The following is a 19,999-nucleotide window of genomic DNA, read 5'->3' on the forward strand; positions in this document are numbered from 1 at the left end:
TTACTGTCAGGACAATATTTAAAATTTCTTGGATTTTCAATGCCAACACATTTTCACCATGACTTGCAGCAATATGTCAAGATAGGCTTTGATTACAGTTTTTTTTGTATATTTCTTCTATGCTCCAGAAATCTCGTGTTGAGACTTCTTTTTGTTCTACTGACATATTGCTTGCTACATTCACAGGTAATCAAATATGATTACTGACAAATAATGAACTCTTCAATATCAAACACTGTACCTAAGGCTGACAAAGTATATTTATTACATTTATGTACAATAAAAACACATGTACTGTAATACACGAAGCCGGCCAACATTTAAAACAGCCCTTCAGTTTTGGTGGAAAACCAGCCTATAGTATCCATATCTTTATGTTCCTTTAGATTTATGTGGCTACAAAAATACTCAGTGAAAGGTGACTTAAGATTTCTCACTTTGTGAAATTTAACTAAAGGTTGACCCTCTACAACATACATTATAGGGTTTTATGAAGGGTAATCTAAATGCATCCCTATTCCCAATTCCAATGTGTTATCTTATTTCCAGAGAGGGGAGGGAACTCCTATCTCACTTCAGAGCTTCACTTAGGGCTTCATTCAAAATGGCCTCAGGATACTATTGCTCTTTCAGTGTCAAAGTCAAAATGCCTGCTTCTTCCAGGAAATCTTTCTCATCAGAACTGGTCTTTTTAATATGTAGGTACTGTCCTTTTGGAATGTTGTTCTTCCATTTATAGGTGGCAACTGGAATAATTGAGATAGCTATTGCAATCTACCTCTTTCCTAAATGCTCCTATATGAATTCAGTTATCTTTGACTGAGAGCATTATATCCAAAAAAATAAACACACTAGTGTGAAAAGAGTGCTTGATTTTAAGCCCAAAGGAATTAGAATTTAAATGTGAAATAAAATAAATAGAAGTAGCATCCCCATTCAAAATAGTAAAAAAGATCATCAATGTACCACCCATAGAGAACCAAGTTTTCCCCAAAAGAGCTCCTCCAAATATACTCCCCTTAAAAGAGACCCATGTATATAGGGTAAAATGGTGCCCATAGCGGTACTGTGCATTTGTACATGAAACTGTGAATTAAATAAAAAGTAGTTGTGAGATTGAATAAACCTAATATAACTAAAGAAAAATGCATGTTGTGTCCCACATAAGAGATGTGTTTATGTTGTATTTGATATCTAGTATGAAGTTTCTCTTTGAAGAGGAGTATATTTGGGGGAGCTCTTTCAGGCAAACTTGGTACTCTATGGGCGGTACATAGATGATCATTTTATTATTTGGAATAGGGATGCTGCTTCTATGGTGAAATTGAGATTCAAACCTAGGAACTGAGAATCAATATAACTAGCCCACTAGACCACAGACGAGCTTGCAGTTGAAAATGTGAAACAAGTAAATATTATTTTATTCAAAATTGTTTTTATATTGTCAGTAATCTTGAGCACTTCCTTTCATGATACAACTGTATCAAAATTGTTATTGCAATAGTGTTGTTATATGATTTTAATAGAATGTGGAACAATGCAGTTTGTCCTTTTTTCTTTGAATTGAAGAGAGAGTGTTCTGTTTATTTGTTTACAGACAAACAACATATATGGACTAATGGGGCATGGCAGGTGGCCTTAATGGAACAATTATTTTTTTTTACTTGGATTGTTTTTTGTCTGTTTAAATAGACATCCAATATGAACCCATTCACCATCACCACACAAACTGGCAGAGAAAAGTGATGATTCACATATACCTCTGGCCTTAAGTGTGTGCTCTCATTGTAATATGAGTGCAGTCTATGGTGCCCAAGACCTTTGGCATGCCATAGATCTTGTAGAAGGCTACTTTAAGATGCTGCCACTCTGATTCTTGTTGATTGCATAATAACAAACATATATGAGCTCACATACTGAAAGGATGTATGTGGCTATAAAGTGAAGGGTGCACATTCATTGCTGCTGTCCAGACTTGACATAATTGCTCCCCTCTATAGGTTCTAAATCATCTCTTCCCTGCTCATAGAGATTCAGGAGGTTGGTACAATTCAAACAAAATATTTGTTCTACTCCTGATCTGAGAGGGTCCAGAACCACCTCAGATCTGAAGACATCCAGCAACAGGTCTGTGCAGGTCCTGGTTCTGGTGTAATTGAGTCTCAGGTTTCTGCACCTCTGATAAATATGGGCCATCCAACCTGAAAATGTCACCTCCATGTCATTGCCAAACACTACCATCACTCCAAAGACATAAGGGGGTTGACAAAAGGTTGATTTTTGATTCATTTTTTATGTCAATTTTAATCAACTGAAATCAACTGCATAAATCACTGGATGACTCTTTTATTTGCTTAAATTCAATTCTGAAATTGATTTAAAAATCAAATGCAATGTGGGTTGATTTTCAAAAATGTTAAAATGTTCAATTTGGAATGTGTGCTTCAAAATCACCTACAAAAAAAACACTTCCTTATGTATTATATTGGCCTAAACATACCACATGAACATATGCCCTGACAATTACTTACTCCTGGCTCTATAGGGGCTTTGATTACACAGGATCTTATGCTATGATACCACTGACCATGGATTAATTTCACCACAGTGAGGGAACCTGAGATGTGACACCTGTTCAGTGCTGTGCCTATTAATACTGTGCCCACAATTACTTGGAAATTATTTGATGTTCTTTCCTATGGTGAGACTGAGTACTTCTAAATGCCCTGCTGCCACCCCAGCTAATCTTCTCCTCACACAGCCTTTAACACTCTGGAGATTCATTCTCTCTGGTTTCTACTCCATTGGGTCCTAAGTCTCTACACATGGCTTCCTGGAGCTCAAATGACCCCTCTACAGCTGAGCCTCAATCTATACACCTGTCTCAAGCAATTCCAACTGGGAGTCCAAATCTCAGTGTCATCCTAACCCAACTAAGATCTCTACAAACTAGACAGGACATCCAGCAGAACTTGCAGCTTCTGGAAAAAAACAATCCAAGAAACAGTCCAAACTCACCTTGCTTCTCTTCAATCTGATCTTACCCAGGTTGCTGATAGAGTGGTGTCATTGGAGGAACACAGGGAGATTGTAGACACTCAACTAGGAGATTTACATTCTCTGATCTCCGGTCAATCCCGGTGGATGGTAGAGATGCAGTGGTGCCACAATATTGATAACCAGGGCCACATAAATAATTTGTGGATCCATGGCATTCCAAAATATGTCACCCAGCCTGGAATTGAGGATGGCCTCACTAAAATCTTCAATGAGCTTTTGGAGGCTGATTTCATCAGGCCCATAGAGTGCTACATTCCAAATGAATGCCTTCTGAGAGTATCTGCCATTTTTACTTCTTTACAGTCAAGGAGGAAGTCTTGCAAAAGGCACAACAAGCGAAGGAGATTGACTTTAATGGTCATTCGGTCCAGGTATACAGTATCAAGATCTTTCTTGGAATACCATCCAGCAGCGGCATCTACTCCAACCAATTACAGATGATCTCTGCAGACGAGACATTTAATTTTTCTGTGGATTTCCACTCAGCATCCAGGTTTTACATGAAGGGAAGCTTATTATACTTTAGATGTGCCCCAATTCTGTGATTCTCTTGGACAGTCTCTCCCTAATTGTCTTGATCTTCTGGATGCCCCAATTGACACACATTGAGCCATGGCAGCGAGTCAGGAATTCCAGGCACAGGCCCCACAGAGCTTCTGCAACCATAGCTCAGGCTGTTACCCTGAATTGGGATTTTGCTGTTCTCATATATATATCATTTAAATAACTACTGACTTCTTCTGGCCTAATTAATGTCTCTATGTTTATTAGCAAATGCTCTATTTCTGTATTTCTATTTTGTTTTTGAAGATCTCACTATTTGTTTGTAAATTTCCAAACTTTTATTGTGAATTTAGCTCATTTGTCATGTAATGGTTAATGTTATTAGACCCATATTGTGGAGTAATGTCCTTCCATTGTTATTTGTCTATTCATTTCAGCACTTTTACTTTACTAAATATTCATTCCACAGTACTGTCGAACCTCCCTTGGTGTCATAAACCTTATTACCCTCTTATTTGCCCCTACTTAATTGTACAAATAGTGTCCATGGACCCATTAGGGGTTTCCATTTCTTCTTCTATGGAGTTATTGTATTTTGATATTTTCTTCACTGCATTACTGAATGTGTCATTGCAAATATGTTGTTTCTTCTTGTTAATATGTTCTCTATAATTGTTTGATTTATCTTTTTCTTTTTCTATCCCTGTATCTTCCTCTCCTCTCCCTCCACTTTCTATTCCTTTTGCAGATATTGTTAGCTGTCCTCGCGGTAGGTCACCTCTCCTGACCTTAAGTTATATGTTCATGACCACTGATTAAGGCACAGCTATCCATACTTATATATAAATGTAAAGGGTCTCAATATATACGTTCTCTTACACTCATTGAGGAGAGATAAGGTAGATGTTTTCTGCAAGAGACACACTTTAAGAAGGGTGATTCCCTGATTCCCCACAACCTCTATTTTCCAACTGGGTTTTTTAGTAATTTTTCTGAGGCTAGATTGATGACTATTTTGTTTTCGAAACTTCTATGGGACTCAGATATACAGTATCTGTGATGCCTTTGGCAATTTATATATGACCAATTGGGGTCAATCTAGTTTTCTTTGCAAATCTCTAGAGTTTATTGAGGGCCAACTGGAAGGAATCTTAGTGGTTTGCGGGGACTTCAATTGAGCTTTGGAACCCTCCCTAAATCTTTCCTCTGGTTCCCAATGCTCCTCTCTTAAGGAGGTGTGGATATTTAAAATGACCCTGCATCATTTTCAGCTGGTAGATACCTGGTGACTCCTTCACCCAGCATAGAGGGATTATACTTTACTCTCCCCTGCAAACCTACTCCTGCATTAATTATTTTTGTGTTAGCCACTCTTATCTAGATCTTTTCGCAGATTCTGCCATAGGGCAAATTACTGGGTCTGATCATGCTCCCATTTCCATGATATTATGTCTTCATCATCCTCCACCTCGTCAGTGGCATTGGAAATTTAATGAGCAGTTCCTCTGGGACTCCTATTGTAAGGCCCAACTTGAAGAGGCTCTGGGAGGTTATATATCCCACAGTGTCACTGACTATGTTTCCCAAGTCTCAGTGTGGGAAGCCCACAAGTGTTATTTGGGGTAAATGCATCCAACTAGGAGCCTCCTTCAAGAAACAGAAATCAGAATGTAGAAACACCCTTCTATCAAAAATACATCTTTTTAGAACTGACGCATAATAGCACTTTGGCCTCTGGGCCTGATTCAGACCCGCTCACGAGTGCATAGCACTCACAAGTGGATCGATGGCCTGGCAGTGCACACATGTGGCATGCACACTGTGCGTGCGTGAGCCCCAGAGTGAGAGAGAAATCACTTACTCCGGGGCTCGCTACAAGATGGGGCAGCTGTCGATGTTGATTGACAGCTCGCCCCATTTTGTAGGCGGGTCGGTGGTTGGCTGCACAAACGGAGGCAGGAATGCCTGCTGTTTGTGGGTGGCCCTACTGACATCACATGTGATGTCAGTAGTGAACTTCCTGCTCTATTAGAGCAGGAAGTTCACTGGGGCATGCAATGGATGAGACCCTACCACAAGGATCTCGTCGCAAGCCAGATGGTTGCGATAATCGCGACCATCACCAGGCCGCCCGCTAAAGCTGTGGGTGATCACCCACAGCTTAGCGAGTGGCCTGGAGGCCGGGGTAAAAAAAACCCGGCCTGCCCTGATTCAGAGCGAACGCTCGCAAATAGCGAGCGGCTCTGAATCAGGGCCTCTGATACTCTGGTGGAGCTTCAAAAAGCTAGATCTGACCTTAATAATCTTTTTAATGAAGGGGTCAAAAGAGTTTTTAGGAGGTGTCCTCACTGATATTATCAATAGGGGAATAAACCCGGACAGTGGCTGGCATGGGCACTTAGAGCCCAGAGGTCCTTGACATAACTACAACATTTTAAGGATCCTGCAGGTAAATTGTGTCACATAGACAAGAGCATTGCTTCTGTCTTCCAGGCTTTCTACTCTGCCCTATATAGCCTAACACCGACTTGTTCAGACTCCACCTAAGCAGTACGTGGCTTGGAGATTGAAAAATACATCGAAGATATTGTTTTCCCTGTCCTCCCTGAGGTGGTGATGCAAGATTTGGACTCCACCTTTACAGAAGCAGAATTGTCTGATGCCCTGAAGGCCACCCCTGGGCTATAACATTGTATCAGCACAGTCTCCATTTTCTAACCAGTTGCTCGGTACACATATCACAGTTATACCTAATGAGGATACATTTCCGACAAACCCCCCCAAGCTACCAGCCCATATTTCTTCTAAAAGTAGATATTAAACTATATGTGAAGCTCATTGCGAACCGCCTCAAGCCGTTTCCTCCAACTTTTTTACACTCTGACCAGGTGGGCTTTGTCCCGAGTAGAGAAGCTAAAGATAATACCACCAAAATTATAGATTTAGTGCACCATGCAGGCAACCTCGACACTAAGATATTGCTCTCTACTGATGCTGAAAAAACTTTTCATCGGGTTGATTGGAGTTTATGACTGTGGTGTTGAGAGACTTGGGACTGTTCATTGCTTTTCTGTACAAGATCTTGGCTTTAAATAGGGCTCCCTCTGTGCAGATTTACATAAATGGGATTTTATCAGACCCACTATTTATTACAAATGGCACCTGCCAGGGTTGCCTGCTCTCGCCATTGGTCTTTTTCCTTTGCATGGATGCCCTGGTGAGAGCGATTAGAGCCAATCTGAATATTTCTGGTATTTAGGTGGACTTTACTGTCTCGCCCTTTTTGCGAGTGACTTGCTGGCAGTAGTCACAAATCCGGCTACATCTCTCCCCAACTTAATGCAGAAATTTCAGCACTTTGTCCATCTATCCAATTTTAAAATTAACTATAGTAAGTCCACGGCTCTCAATGTCACCACCTCGGCAGCGACGGTCTCTACTCTTTGTACATCCTACCCATTCAAATGGCATCCATCTCATATTAAATATTTAGGTATTCCCCTTCCTAGGCGCCTTAGGGACATATTTTCTCTTAGACACGCACCTCTGCTCCATACACTTCATAAGGCACTGGATCAGTGGCAATTACAGCGTTTCTATTGGTTGAGACACATAAATATTATAAAATTGAATGTCCTCCCCTGACTTTTATATTTGCTACAAATGACCCTGATAGGGCTCCCTTCCCATTTTCTTTCTGACACCCATGCTCTTATTCATAATTTTGTTTGGGGAGGAAGGAGGCCAAAATTAAAGCATGAGTTGCTATTCTGACAGAGATGCTGGGGAGGCAAACAATTGCCTATGATCTCGACCTACTACCAGGCAATTGTATTAAATAATGTAGCAATTGGTGGAACTGGAGTCTTTGTCTTCTAAACTCCACTTGGATATGCTTCTGTTTTTTCTGTAGTTCCCCCTCTAACACCAATATTGCATAACCCCCTCTTTCTCCAAGGAGTCTCTGAAATGGTGGTTTCCATTTGTCAGCAGCCAGGATTACTAGAATAGGCAATTTGATCTCAAATGGTCGGTTCTTATCATTTCAGGAACAATTGCAATGCCAGTCCTCTCACGGACCGAAGTTCTTGGTCATACCTGCAGATTCAACATTTCACCTCGTTACTTGGGGGACTCCATGTATTTGCTAGAAACATGACTCCCTTCGAGTCTATGTGCTTGCACCAAATTGATCCTATACATACTGTTTCTGGTATTTGCAAAATTCTGTTAAATGGTATTTTCACTAAAACCCCCCTTTTGTAGAGGCATCGGATAGGGATTTAGCAGCTAGAGGTATATCTTTTAACTGAGAAAAAGTATAACGTGTCATTAATACCTGCTCCACAAGCTTAGTGGTGCTAGAACCTCACTAAATGGTACAATGTTGCCCAAGTGGCATAGTTGTTTTCATAATTTTTATCCATCTGTATCCCATCGCTGCTGGAGGTGCCTTAAAGAAACAGGTACACTGATTCATATCTGGTGGGATTGCTCCCTTATACCTCCATTCTGCCATAAGATAACTGCTTTGGCCTCAGAAATGTTGGGTTACCCGGTCCCCTAAGACCCTGAGTTTTTTTTATTTAAAATTTTTTTTATTGAGGCATTATAGAACAATTGTTGACAATAATTTCAATGAGAAAAAATAAAACATCACACTATTACAATATAAATGTGACAAATAATAATACTCAATGTAACTGTATCGAAGCACATACTGTACATAAATTAGTGCTAATAGCAAATTGAGAATACATGTGTGATATGCACATTTCAGCATACAAACTATCAAGATTTGAAGAAAAAAAAAAAAAGAGAGAAACAAAGATAATCAATAATCTGTATTAATTGTGGCTGCAATTTCAATAGGAACCCTGAGAAGGAGCCCTGCCAACCCCCCATCGATCAGATCAAAGAAATAGGTGGACCCTGTGTCATTAACCTGGTTAGATACCATGTGGAATTTTTAAGGCTGTGATGGATTTGTTTCCTAGTTTTGAGTGGAAGAGTATCTATATACAATTCCCAAATCATAAAAAAGCATTCCACATATTTTTCTTTATGCAGAAGCATTTCCACCCAATCCATCCTAAACAGAAAGTTGGGCTTTTTCAGGAATAAAGGTATTTGAGGAGGTGTACTATCTATCCATCCCTGCAGAATTGTTTTCCTACCCGCAGCACTGAGAGCTAGTAAAAGCTTCCTACTGGCCAATTTAATTCGTAAATTAGATTTGAAGACTTCCAAGATTGCTTATTCCAGTAGTAAAAGGCACGTAATCTATGAGTTTGGCCTCTGCGTAACGATGAATAAGGTGCCAAAAGTATTGAACAAAAAGGCAAGCCCAGAGTCAGTGATATGTATCTGCCTCCTCCTGATGACATTTTGGACAGGCATGACTATCCGAGGTCCCCATTCGGAAACATCGGTGCGGAGACAAATAGGTATATATACCTATATATATATATACCTATATTAGGTAGATATGTATTGAGAAAAAGTTCAGTGTACATACTAGCTGGTAGGTATTCCTTGAGAACCAAAGAGCCTTTTCTTGTTGAGACATACAGATGGGCTTAGCTAGTTTGTTGCTCCATACGCCATGTAGCGTGCCCCGCATCTTGCGCCACACAGTCCACCAGATGTCACTTTTCCTAAACTACACTGCGCATAAGTCCGATATCCAATGCATTTTCTGTATTACTGCCTGATGATTTGCTGACAGAACCTATGATTCGGTACACTATAGTACAGCGTTTTCATCATGGAATCAGGGCTGTAGAAGAATGTGTAATAAAGTTTTAAATAATTACAGAACAGTTTGTGTTTGAGTCCTGTACTTTTAAAAAAATATGTCTGTTTTATTATTTTTGTCTCAGACAGGGGTCACATGCATGCACTGCTTTCAATGAGATGGGATTAATAATCTTACCACAGCCCAATAATATTTAAGGATCATGATTACTTTAGATTCATTCCTCTATATTTTTCTTATAAAATACAGTGGTGGATCCATCCGCACTAATCGAGTTTCAGATGCACCCACAGGAGTTGGGGATCAAGGACTCAAACACAACCTCAGTTTTCAATAACACCACAAGATTTCCTGTTCAATAATGTTGCAGTAGTGCATTGAAGGCACTACATTTTTCCACAACTCCCCTGCACCCTGCAATGACACACCCATCAAGTTATTGGGTGCAGGAGCTCGAGTGTCGGGTTTAGGATGCACAATCAGCAATAGGGGCTCAGACGGGTCAGATGCATGCACTTCGTGTTGGGGTTCAGAGGCTCAAATGCAACCTCAGTTTTAAATAAGACCACATGATTTCCTGTTCAATAATGTTGCAGTAGTGTAATGAAGGCATTACATTGCTCCACAACTTCCCCGCACCCTGCAATGACACACCCATACAGTTATAGGGTGCAGGGGCTTGAGTGTCTGGTTTCAGATGCACTCTCAGTGTCAGGGGCTTAAACGAGTCAGACACACCCACAGGTATTGGGGTTCAGGGACTCAAATGCACCTACAGTACTGTAGGTGAGTATGAGTGATTGTGAGTGTGAATGTGAGTGTGCATGTACAGTATGCTTTAATAAAATTTTACTATCACTGTGTGTGTGTGTCCTGTGTTTATTATAATATTTATTTTTAAGGTGAACTACATGTACAGGTATGTACCAGCGGGCCCCTAATGCCCCACATGCTGGTACCTTTGGTTCCCCAAGTACTAGCATGTGGGGGAGGCTTGTTGGTACCCGTAGTTCTACTGCTAAAGATGATATTTTTACTTCTTTCATTTCCACCACATTTTACACAATCAACCCAGCACCCACCGCTCCAGGAGTTGCCAGGAATAGCCCCAGGCTATCAGCCCAGGCCTGGGGTGCCCTGGACCCAGTAAAAGAGTTCTCCTGGTTGTGGCATTACTCCCATAGGCAAATGCAGGGGTGGTTTCCGTCTGCCTGGAAAAACCCCTTCCCAGCCCACACTATGACCACAATAGAAATAGTAGATTGTTACTAGTGCTTCATGTTCTTCTCAGTATCACAAATGAAATATTTAGCACCACCTGTGGATCTTTTAACATGTATCAGCCAGTAATAAATAACTTGTGCACCAACTAGAAGATCAGGAAAACATGCACTGTTAGAGATGCACAGCTATAGAGCCCAATATGTACATATACAGTCAGGTCCATAAATATTGGGACATTGACAGAATTTTCATATTTTGTCCTCTATTCACCACCACAATGGCTTTGAAATGAAACAAACAAGATGTGATTTAACTGCAGACTTTCAGATTTAATTTGAGGGAAATTGCATCCAAATCAGGTGAACGGTGTAGGAATTACAATGGTTTCTATATGTGCCTCCCACTTTTTAAGGGGCCAAAAGTAATGGGACAAACTAAACAATTCCTAAATCTAACTTTCACTTTTTAATACTTTGTTGCAAATCCTTTGCGGGCAATTACAGCCTAATGTCTGGAATGCATAGACATCACCAGACGCTGGGTTTCATCCCTGGTGATGCTCTGCCAGGCCTCTACTGCAAATGTCTTCAGTTCCTGCTTGTTCTTGGGACATTTTCCCTTCAGTTTTGTCTTCATCAAGTGAAATGCATGCTCAATCGGATTCAGGTAAGGGGATTGACTTGGCCATTGCATAACATTCCACTTTTTAGCCTTAAAAAACTCTTTGGTTGCTTTTGCAGTATGCTTCGGGTCATTGTCCATCTGCACTGTGAAGCGCTGTCCAATGAGTTCTGAAGCATTTGACTGAATATGAGCATATAATATTGCCCGAAACAATTCAGAATTCATTCTGCTGCTTTTGTCAGCAGTCACATCATCAATAAATGCAAGGGAACCAGTTCCATTGGCAGCCATACATGCCCACGCCATGACACTACCATCACCATGCTTCACTGATGAGGTGGTATGTTTTGGATCATGAGCAGTTCCTTTCCTTCTCTTCTCTTCCCATCACTCTGATACAAGTTGATCTTTGTCTCATCTGTCCATAGGATGTTGTTCCAGAACTGTAATGGCTTTTTTAGATGTTGTTTGGCAAACTCTAATCTGATCTTCCTGCTTTTGTGGCTCACCAATGGTTTGCATCTTGTGGTTAATCCTCTATATTCACTCTTGTGAAGTCTTCTCTTGATTGTTGACTTTGACACATATACATCTACCTCCTGGAGAGTGTTCTTGATTTGGCCAACTGTTGTGAAAGGGTTTTTCTTCACCAGGGAAATAATTCTTTTGTCATCCACCACAGTTGTTTTCCGTGGTCTTCCGGGTCTTTTGGTGTTGCAAAGCTCTCCAGTGCATTCTTTCTTTTTAAGAATGTTCCAAACAGTTGATTTGGCCACACCTAATGTTTTTGCAATCTCTCTGATGGGTTTGTTTTGATTTTTCAGCCTAATGATGGCTTGCTTCTCTGATAGTGACAGCTCTTTGGATCTCATATTGAGAGTTGACAGCAACTGATTCCAAATGCAAATGTCACACCTAGAATCAACTCCAGACCTTTTACCTGCTTAATTGATAATGAAATAAAAAGGGAAAAGCCCACACCTGTCCATGAAATAGCTTTTGAGTTGATAGTCCCATTACTTTTGGCCCCTTAAAAAGTGGGAGGCACATATTGAAACTGTTGTAATTCCTACACCGTTCACCCGATTTGGATGTAATTAACCTCAAATTAAATCTGAAAGTCTGCAGTTAAAGCACATCTTGTTTGTTTCATTTTAAAACCATTGTGGTGGTGAATAGAGGCCAAAATCTGAAAATTCTGTCAATGTCCCAATATTTATGGACCTGACTGTATGTCCAGGGCAGTGCTAGGTTCTTCTGCTGCTCCTCCAGGCTCCCGGACTTGCTCCAATAGTCTGGAATGGTGCCCACATCTAAAATAAACACAATCAGCTCAAGCAAGATGGCCTACTGATGCATCTAATGGCTTACTGTGATCACTGGTCCTGTATATGCTGAAATTATTACACACAATACACTTTGTATGACGCTTATTAAAGCTGGTTAAGTACTAATTCTGCCCTGTTCATTGACAGGCCACACTCACTCTAAAATTAAGCATCTGGAAACCCCCCTCTGAAAATCCTGTGTTTGCCACTGATTCCCCCACTAGAAATAGCTTGTTGCTGGTTATGGATAATACAGGGGACCTCTACACTTTTTGCTCACTGTATATCCAAAACCAGAACTGGCTCGGCTGAGTCCAGTGCTGGTTGTGCCCAGTATTTTGGTTTTCTGTGCTGCTACAACATCTATGCCCCTAGACGCATATTTGTGTATCGAGTCTCATAAAGCAGCACCTTCACTTTTTATGCCCTGCTCACCGGTGATCTCTCCATAAGGTTTGGCTGCCTCGCGGCCTGATTCAATGGTTGGTGGCCATTTTTTCCCTCTCGTGCTTTGGCCTATACTGCTATGTCCCATGCTTGCCCAGTATCTCGGTTTTCCGTGCTGCTACAACGTCCATGCCCCTAGACGCATATTTGTGTATCTAGTCTCATAAAGCAGCACCTTTACTTTTAATGTCCTGCTCGCCATCGATCACTCCATAAGCTCCAGCCTTCCTGCGGCCTGATTCAATGGTCTGCACCCATTTTGTCCCTCTTGTGCTTCGGCCTATATCATGCAATGTCCCATGCTAGCCCAGTGTCTCAGTTTTCCATGCTGCTACAACGTCCAAGCGCCTAGATGCATATATGTGTATTGAGTCTCATAAAGCAGCCTAAATGTACACCCACCCGCTGCTGTTGTTCTTTTAAGCTTAGGTAGAGGACGCAGTGAGGAAAGGGCTGGAGGGGGAGCATGTAACGGCACTGGGTACCGAGATACCTACAGAGGATGGGGTAAGGTAAACACAGTGACATACACTGTAATCATGAATTTTATTTGTTTGGTGTGGTGGGGGGGAAGTGCATAGTCAGCCCTGAAGTTACAAGTTGCATAGCCTATTGTAAATGGATCTGAGAAGCACCTGGGAGGGAGGTACAAAAATGTACCTACTTTTATTTTTCAGTTGTGATGCACTAATGTAAACTCATTAGCTGCTAATGTATCAGTTATATCATCTTCACACCATGGCAACTGCACTACTGTACAGTGTTGTATGTGTGCTGGTTTGCGTCCTGTTCAACGAGCTTCTGCAATATTATTAAACATTGGTTGTGCGGACATGTGACATGCAAATTCAGTGCAAAAGTGTCCTGAATGTGATTGGGCCACTTGTCAAGGACATCCATCCACTTCTACAGTATGGATCGATGGGTACAAATGGCTGACATGGTCAAAAGGTCAAAACAGACATGGACGACAAAAAATTGGCCAACACATGATTTTTATTAATTTTTTAATTATTAGAATTTGTTTTTAGGATTAGGTTTTTGTAAAATGGTCAACACTAAAATGGTCGCCAATTTAATTAAAATTATTTTTTTATTTGGTTAGGGGGTTGGTGACAATGTCAACACAAAAATGGTCGATACATACATTTAAAAAAAATTTTTTATTTGGTTATAGATTGGTGAAAATGTTGAAACAAAAATGGTCGGCATGTTGTTATTTTTTAGATTGATATTAATTTTTAATGGTTATGGTTTGGACAAAAGGTTGATACAAAAATAGTCGACCCAAAAATGTTCGACACTGGATGATTATTTTTCTTTAGGGTTTGGGATAGGTTTAGGGATAATTCATCTCATTGAAAGCTGTTCATGCGTCTGACCACTGTCTGAGCCCTGAAACCCAATATGCTGTAGGTGCATCCGAGATGTCTTTTAGCCCCTGAAACACAACACTCAAGCCCCTGCACCCCATAACTGTATGGGTGTGTCATTGCAAGTGCAGGGGAGTTGCGGAGTGCCTTCAATACGCTACTGCAACATTATTGAACAGGAAATCATGTGGTCTTATTGAAAACTGAGGTTGTGTTTGAGTCCCTGTTGGTGCATCTGATGCGTCTAAGCCCCTTACGCTGAGAGTGCATCTAAAACACGACACTCGAGCCCCTCCACCCCATAACTGTATGGGTGTGTCATTGCAGGGTGAGGGGGAGTTGTGAAGCAATGTAGTGCCTTCAATACACTACTGAAACATTATTGAACAGGATATCATGTGGTCTTATTTAAAACTTAGGTTGTGTTTTGAGTTCCTGTGGGTGCGCCTGACCTGTTTAAGCACATGATGCTAATTGTGTGTCTGAAACCCAACACTCGAGCCCCTGCACTCCATAACTGTATGGGTGTGTCATTGCAGGGTGCTGGGGAGTTGTGGAGCAATGCAGCGCCTTCAATAAATGACTGCAGCATTATTGAACAGGAAATCATGTGGTCTAAAACTGAGGTTGCGTTTGAGTCCCTGAACCCCAACACCTGTGGGTGTGTCTGAAACTTGATTAGTGTGGATGGATCCACCACTGTACTTTATAAAATAAATATATAGAGGAATGTATCTAAAGTAATCATAATTACAAAGTAATATTGGGCTCTGGTGAGATTTGAACCCTGGACCATGGCAATGTAAAACCACTGCTCTACCACCAGGCCAAGAAGGGTTTCATCTCCATCAACTGAATCCTTGTGCACTCCACCCAACTGCTGCCATTAGGGAGGGCGCATGAGGGAAGCATAATAATAATGATAATAATAATAATAATCGTGTCTTCCTTTCAAAATATTAGCATTGAAAGCTGTGCGCGCGTCTCGTTAATGTATCGGTTATACTGTCATAACAACACAGCAATTACACTAAACAGTACTGTATGTGTACTTATTTGCGTCCCATTCAATGAGCTTCTGCGATATTATTAAAAAAGATTGGTTGTGCGAACATGCAACATGCAAATACACTGCATGAACATGATTGGCCTGCTTGTTAGGGATATCCATCCACTTCTACAGTATAGTATTCAGTAGTACAAATTTAATCAATGGAGCATTCTCCACCCAGCATTTAAGCAGTTTATTACATGCCGTAGATTCTCTTACGTTGTAGAATGCCAAGTTGCTAAACAGTACAGCCATCACGCAACATTCCAAGGCGCGACTCAGAAGCCTGAAAGCCACGCTATGAGCAACAAACTAGCTGGGCCCTTCTGTAGTTAGAGTAGGTAACTGGATAAGCCATCCTGCCATGCTCCCAGTGATCTTAGTATGGTCCATAATATCCCTCAAAAATGTATAGTGGACCGATATAGCTTTATAGTTAGGTACAGGTTGCATCAAGAAGCAATCCAGGGTACTATCCCAATCCCCATCTGAAAAATGTCCAATAACATGTGACACATAAAAGTTGCGAAGTAATCTCTGCAAAAGTGAGGAGACGTTTGTTTTCTGTGGATGCTAAAGATTTAATATTTTGTATCGCCACTCTCCACAAAGTGAAGTGGTGAGCATCCATGCCATCCAGGAAATTAGGGTTCTAAATTAAACATACCTGTAGATATAGGGAATGAAATGGAATCAAACCGGCCTTATGCCTAAGAATATGCCAAATGTTCCTGGTCATCCATAAATGAGGGTTTAATTTTAGAGGGTCTGGTATTTCCTGGTTATATTGGTGGAGAAGACAAATTAAATCAATACCACCCAAAAATTCTTGTTCCAGTGAAGGGTTGGTGTAAACAGAGGTTTTGTGAAGCAAGTAGCGCAAGTGTCGTAAGAGTGCTGCATGATTATATGTTACAATGTCTGGAAAATTTATACCTCCATTTTATTTTGATTGACTTAGTTTTCGTAAAGCATTTCGAGAACAGCCCCCCTTACAGATACATTTACGAAACAGGGCATTTATCAATTGTACATTTGTACAATTGGGAGTGATTGTAAAGGATAAACAGGTGAGGCACTGCCACCATTTTAAGTAGATTGCTCTCCCTAGGGAGGACAATGGGAGGCATTCCCAGCCTTTGACATTATTAGAAAATATTTATTGCCCGACCTATAATGAGCCTATATAAATCTGCGGGATTACAAGGTAGAACTATTCCTAGGTATGGTATATGAGATTTGGCCAATTGAAAAGAGAACCTGGTAGCCAAGGAAGGACAAATGTGCCCACCATAGAGTATCATAGCAGTAGATTTTTTCCATATTTATACGAAAACCTGAAATAAAGCCAAATAAATTGATCTTATTAAGTATCTGAGAATCTGAGAAAGAGACTGTTCAGGATCAGCTATATAGAGAAGAATATCATCAGCAAATGCTGATATCTTAATTTCCTTACAACCTATTTTGACCCTGAGTTTTGGTTACTTTCCCACTCAACGATTTCCGTTTCTCAATGTGCAAAGTCCCTTCTCAAACATATTAATAACGCTGCTAGGGCAGTTCTCCCAGTTTGTTTGCACTCTCCTGTACATCCTACAGCATAGCAATGGTGTCACTGTCAATGCCTAGACTTTTATATGGCTATGGATGATATTTTCTGCTCAGCTCCCAAAAAACACTGTGAATTAGGTTTAGCTGGATTGCTGGATCAAATTTAAATCTTCAGCTACCTATAAGGTTATTATACCTCTAGTCTGATTTATCTGGGGTATTCTATAGTAAATTCTCCATTCAAGAAGCCCCAGAAGTGCCATGTTTAACTTCTGGATTTTGTATCTGCAGATCCTCCAATCATTCTTCTCCCATATACTCCTTCTCCATCTTCTCCCTCTTCTTTCCTTGCATTTCTTTTCTTTTATTCTGTTCCCTCTCTTTTCTTATTCAGGTTTTATTTTGTTGCAGATTTAAATGTATTAAATCTTCATAAATTTATTTATTTGGGTCTGTCTATTGTATTTGGGTGCAATGGGTGTGCCACAGAGGTATTTTCATTGTATTGATTGTGTATAATATACACCATCTACTCGTATTTGTATTTTGTATTACGAGAACTGTTTTAACAAAATTCTTTCTTTGAAAATAATGAATTTATAAAAAAAAAACATACCACATACACTGTAAGCCACAGAAACTCATTATAAAAAGGCTGGCATACACCCAAGCAAAATTGAAAGGGAGTGTTGTGGTGAGAGAGGAGGGATGTTTAGTGGTGATTTCATATTGGTGCTTAAAAAGTGATTTCTGAGAGTTTTGTCCTGTCAGTTTCTGTATTGTTATCGTTATTTTTAAATGAAGATGAGCCCGAACATTGGGAATCCGAGTCAATCCGAGTGGCGGCTCGGGTCTTCCCGCCTACCACGGATTCCACTTTGAGACAAAACGTCATCCTCGTGGCGAGTATTGGATTCTATATAAAGTGCAGCGGACAGCAGGCATGCTGCTTGTATGCTGCGTTTAACTCTGTTGTATAGGCTGTGCTGTGTCCAGACTCACAAGTGGCTGTGCTGCTTAGTGAAGCACACTTCTGTATGCTGTGCTGTACTCTACCATATAGGATGTGTCCAGATTCACAAGTGGCTGTGCTGCTTAGTGAAGCACGCTTCTGTATGCTGTGCTGTACTCTACCATATAGGATGTGTCCACACTCACAAGTGACTTGGCCAAAGTCACACCTGAGCAATGCATGCTACTAGTTTCTCCATACAGGAGGCATCTTGAAGCTGTCATTACCAACAAAGGCTTTTATATGAAGTTAAATAAATTTCAGTAAGCGTGTTCAATACTTTTTCCCTGTGTCAATTCACATTATTACACATAACTTAATTTATGGACATCTATGGTTTGATTTCTTTGCATGTGTGGATTGCATGGGTTGTTGCTGACATTTGGTGAATATTTCATTACAATAGCCCCATTACAAATATATTTACTGTGAAAAATGTTGATGTGTTCAATACTAATTTTACCTGCTGTATAAGCTCTGTGAATCCACGCAGTGTGAACCATGTGCCATGTTGGAAGTTGAACTGCCACATATTTGTGCTGCCCTTTGCTGTCACGTAGCTTAGTCAGCCAGCCAGCTTGGTGCAACTTTTTGGCATAAATTGGTTGAAAATATTTTGAGCAGTGAGGTGGTCAAAATTTACTGGAAATTAGTGGAACTTAGGACCTCATTCAGACCCGCTCACAAGTGCCTATGAGCTCGCAAGTGGGTCGATGGTGGGGCACTGCGCATGCGCCGCGTGCGCACAGCACGTGCGCAAGCACCGGAGCGAGAGGGAAATTCTCTCACTCCAGGGCTCACTACAAAAGGGGTGAGTGTCGATGTTGATCGACAGCTCGCCCCATTTTGTAGGCATGGTGGGGGGGTGGCCAGACAAAAGGAAGTATTCCTGAAGGAAAGCCTGTCATTTGTAGGTTGCCCTACTGACATCACCAGTGATGTCAGTAGGGTGCTTCCTGCTCTGTTAGAGCAGGAAGCTGCCTGGGGCTAGCGGTAGACGAGACCCTACCGCAAGGGTCTCGTCACAAGCCCCGATGGTCTCTACCATTGCGACCATCACCTAGTCACTCACTAAAGCTTAGCACAGCTTAGTGAGCGGCCAGGAGGCCGCCTTTCAAAAGAAAAGCGGCCGCCCTCATTCAGATCGAGCGCTCGCATTGCGACCATCACCTAGTCACTCACTAAAGCTTAGCACAGCTTAGTGAGCAGCCAGTAGGCCGCCTTTCAAAAGAAAAGTGGCCGCCCTCATTCAGATTGAGCGCTCACATTTTGCGAAGCACTCTGAATGAGGTCCTTAATGTTATGAGGTTAATAATAGGAACAAAAAAGTTCAAATTATGTGATTATAGCAATTTTTATTTAGTATTTGTCAGTGTTTTTGTATGTGCGCCTGGGAAGTGTGTTTGTTAGCTATTAAGTGCAGTTTGTGTGTTTATTTTCTATTTGTTATGGAGGCTGCCAGGAGTACAGCAAGAGAGGATAGGGAGGTGGAGGAGAGGGAACCAGTTGGTGAGGATAGTGTGATGGAGGAGGCAGAGGGCCAGGACTCCAAGTCGGGGGAGAAGCCTCAACCTGGCAATACTAAATCTGTCCGCAATGTCAGGTTTAACTTTGAAGAGAATTGTGTGTAGGTACACTTCTAGTTTTCTAACTTTGAGTAGTTATTTGGTTGCCGGACCCATTGCACATCTGCAAGAAGAAAACAGTCCATGTGGCAGGCAGCAGTTCATGCAGTGAATTCTATTGGGCATTTAAAACATGACAAGCGCCAGTGTGTAAAGTGTTTTTCCAAAATTCCATACTGTGTCAAAACCAATATGGCCCTAGAAAGGCACCTTACATGCAGCACTGGAGGAGGGTCATCTGTGGATGTGAATTATAATGAGTATGAGGAATGGGTCAAGGGAATTATGCCACAGAAACTGGTGTCAGGAGTTAGCGTGCATGCCACAGTGCACCACATACTTGTGTCTCCTTTTATAGGCATCATAATTAAGTTTCTACCAATAGAATGGTGTTTAGAAGCTACAGTTGTAAAATATATGTCTCCATCCGCAAACTACA

This window comes from Taudactylus pleione, unplaced genomic scaffold (assembly GCF_031769625.1).
Source record: "Taudactylus pleione unplaced genomic scaffold, aTauple2 ptg000007l, whole genome shotgun sequence".
Taxonomy (NCBI): domain Eukaryota; kingdom Metazoa; phylum Chordata; class Amphibia; order Anura; family Myobatrachidae; genus Taudactylus; species Taudactylus pleione.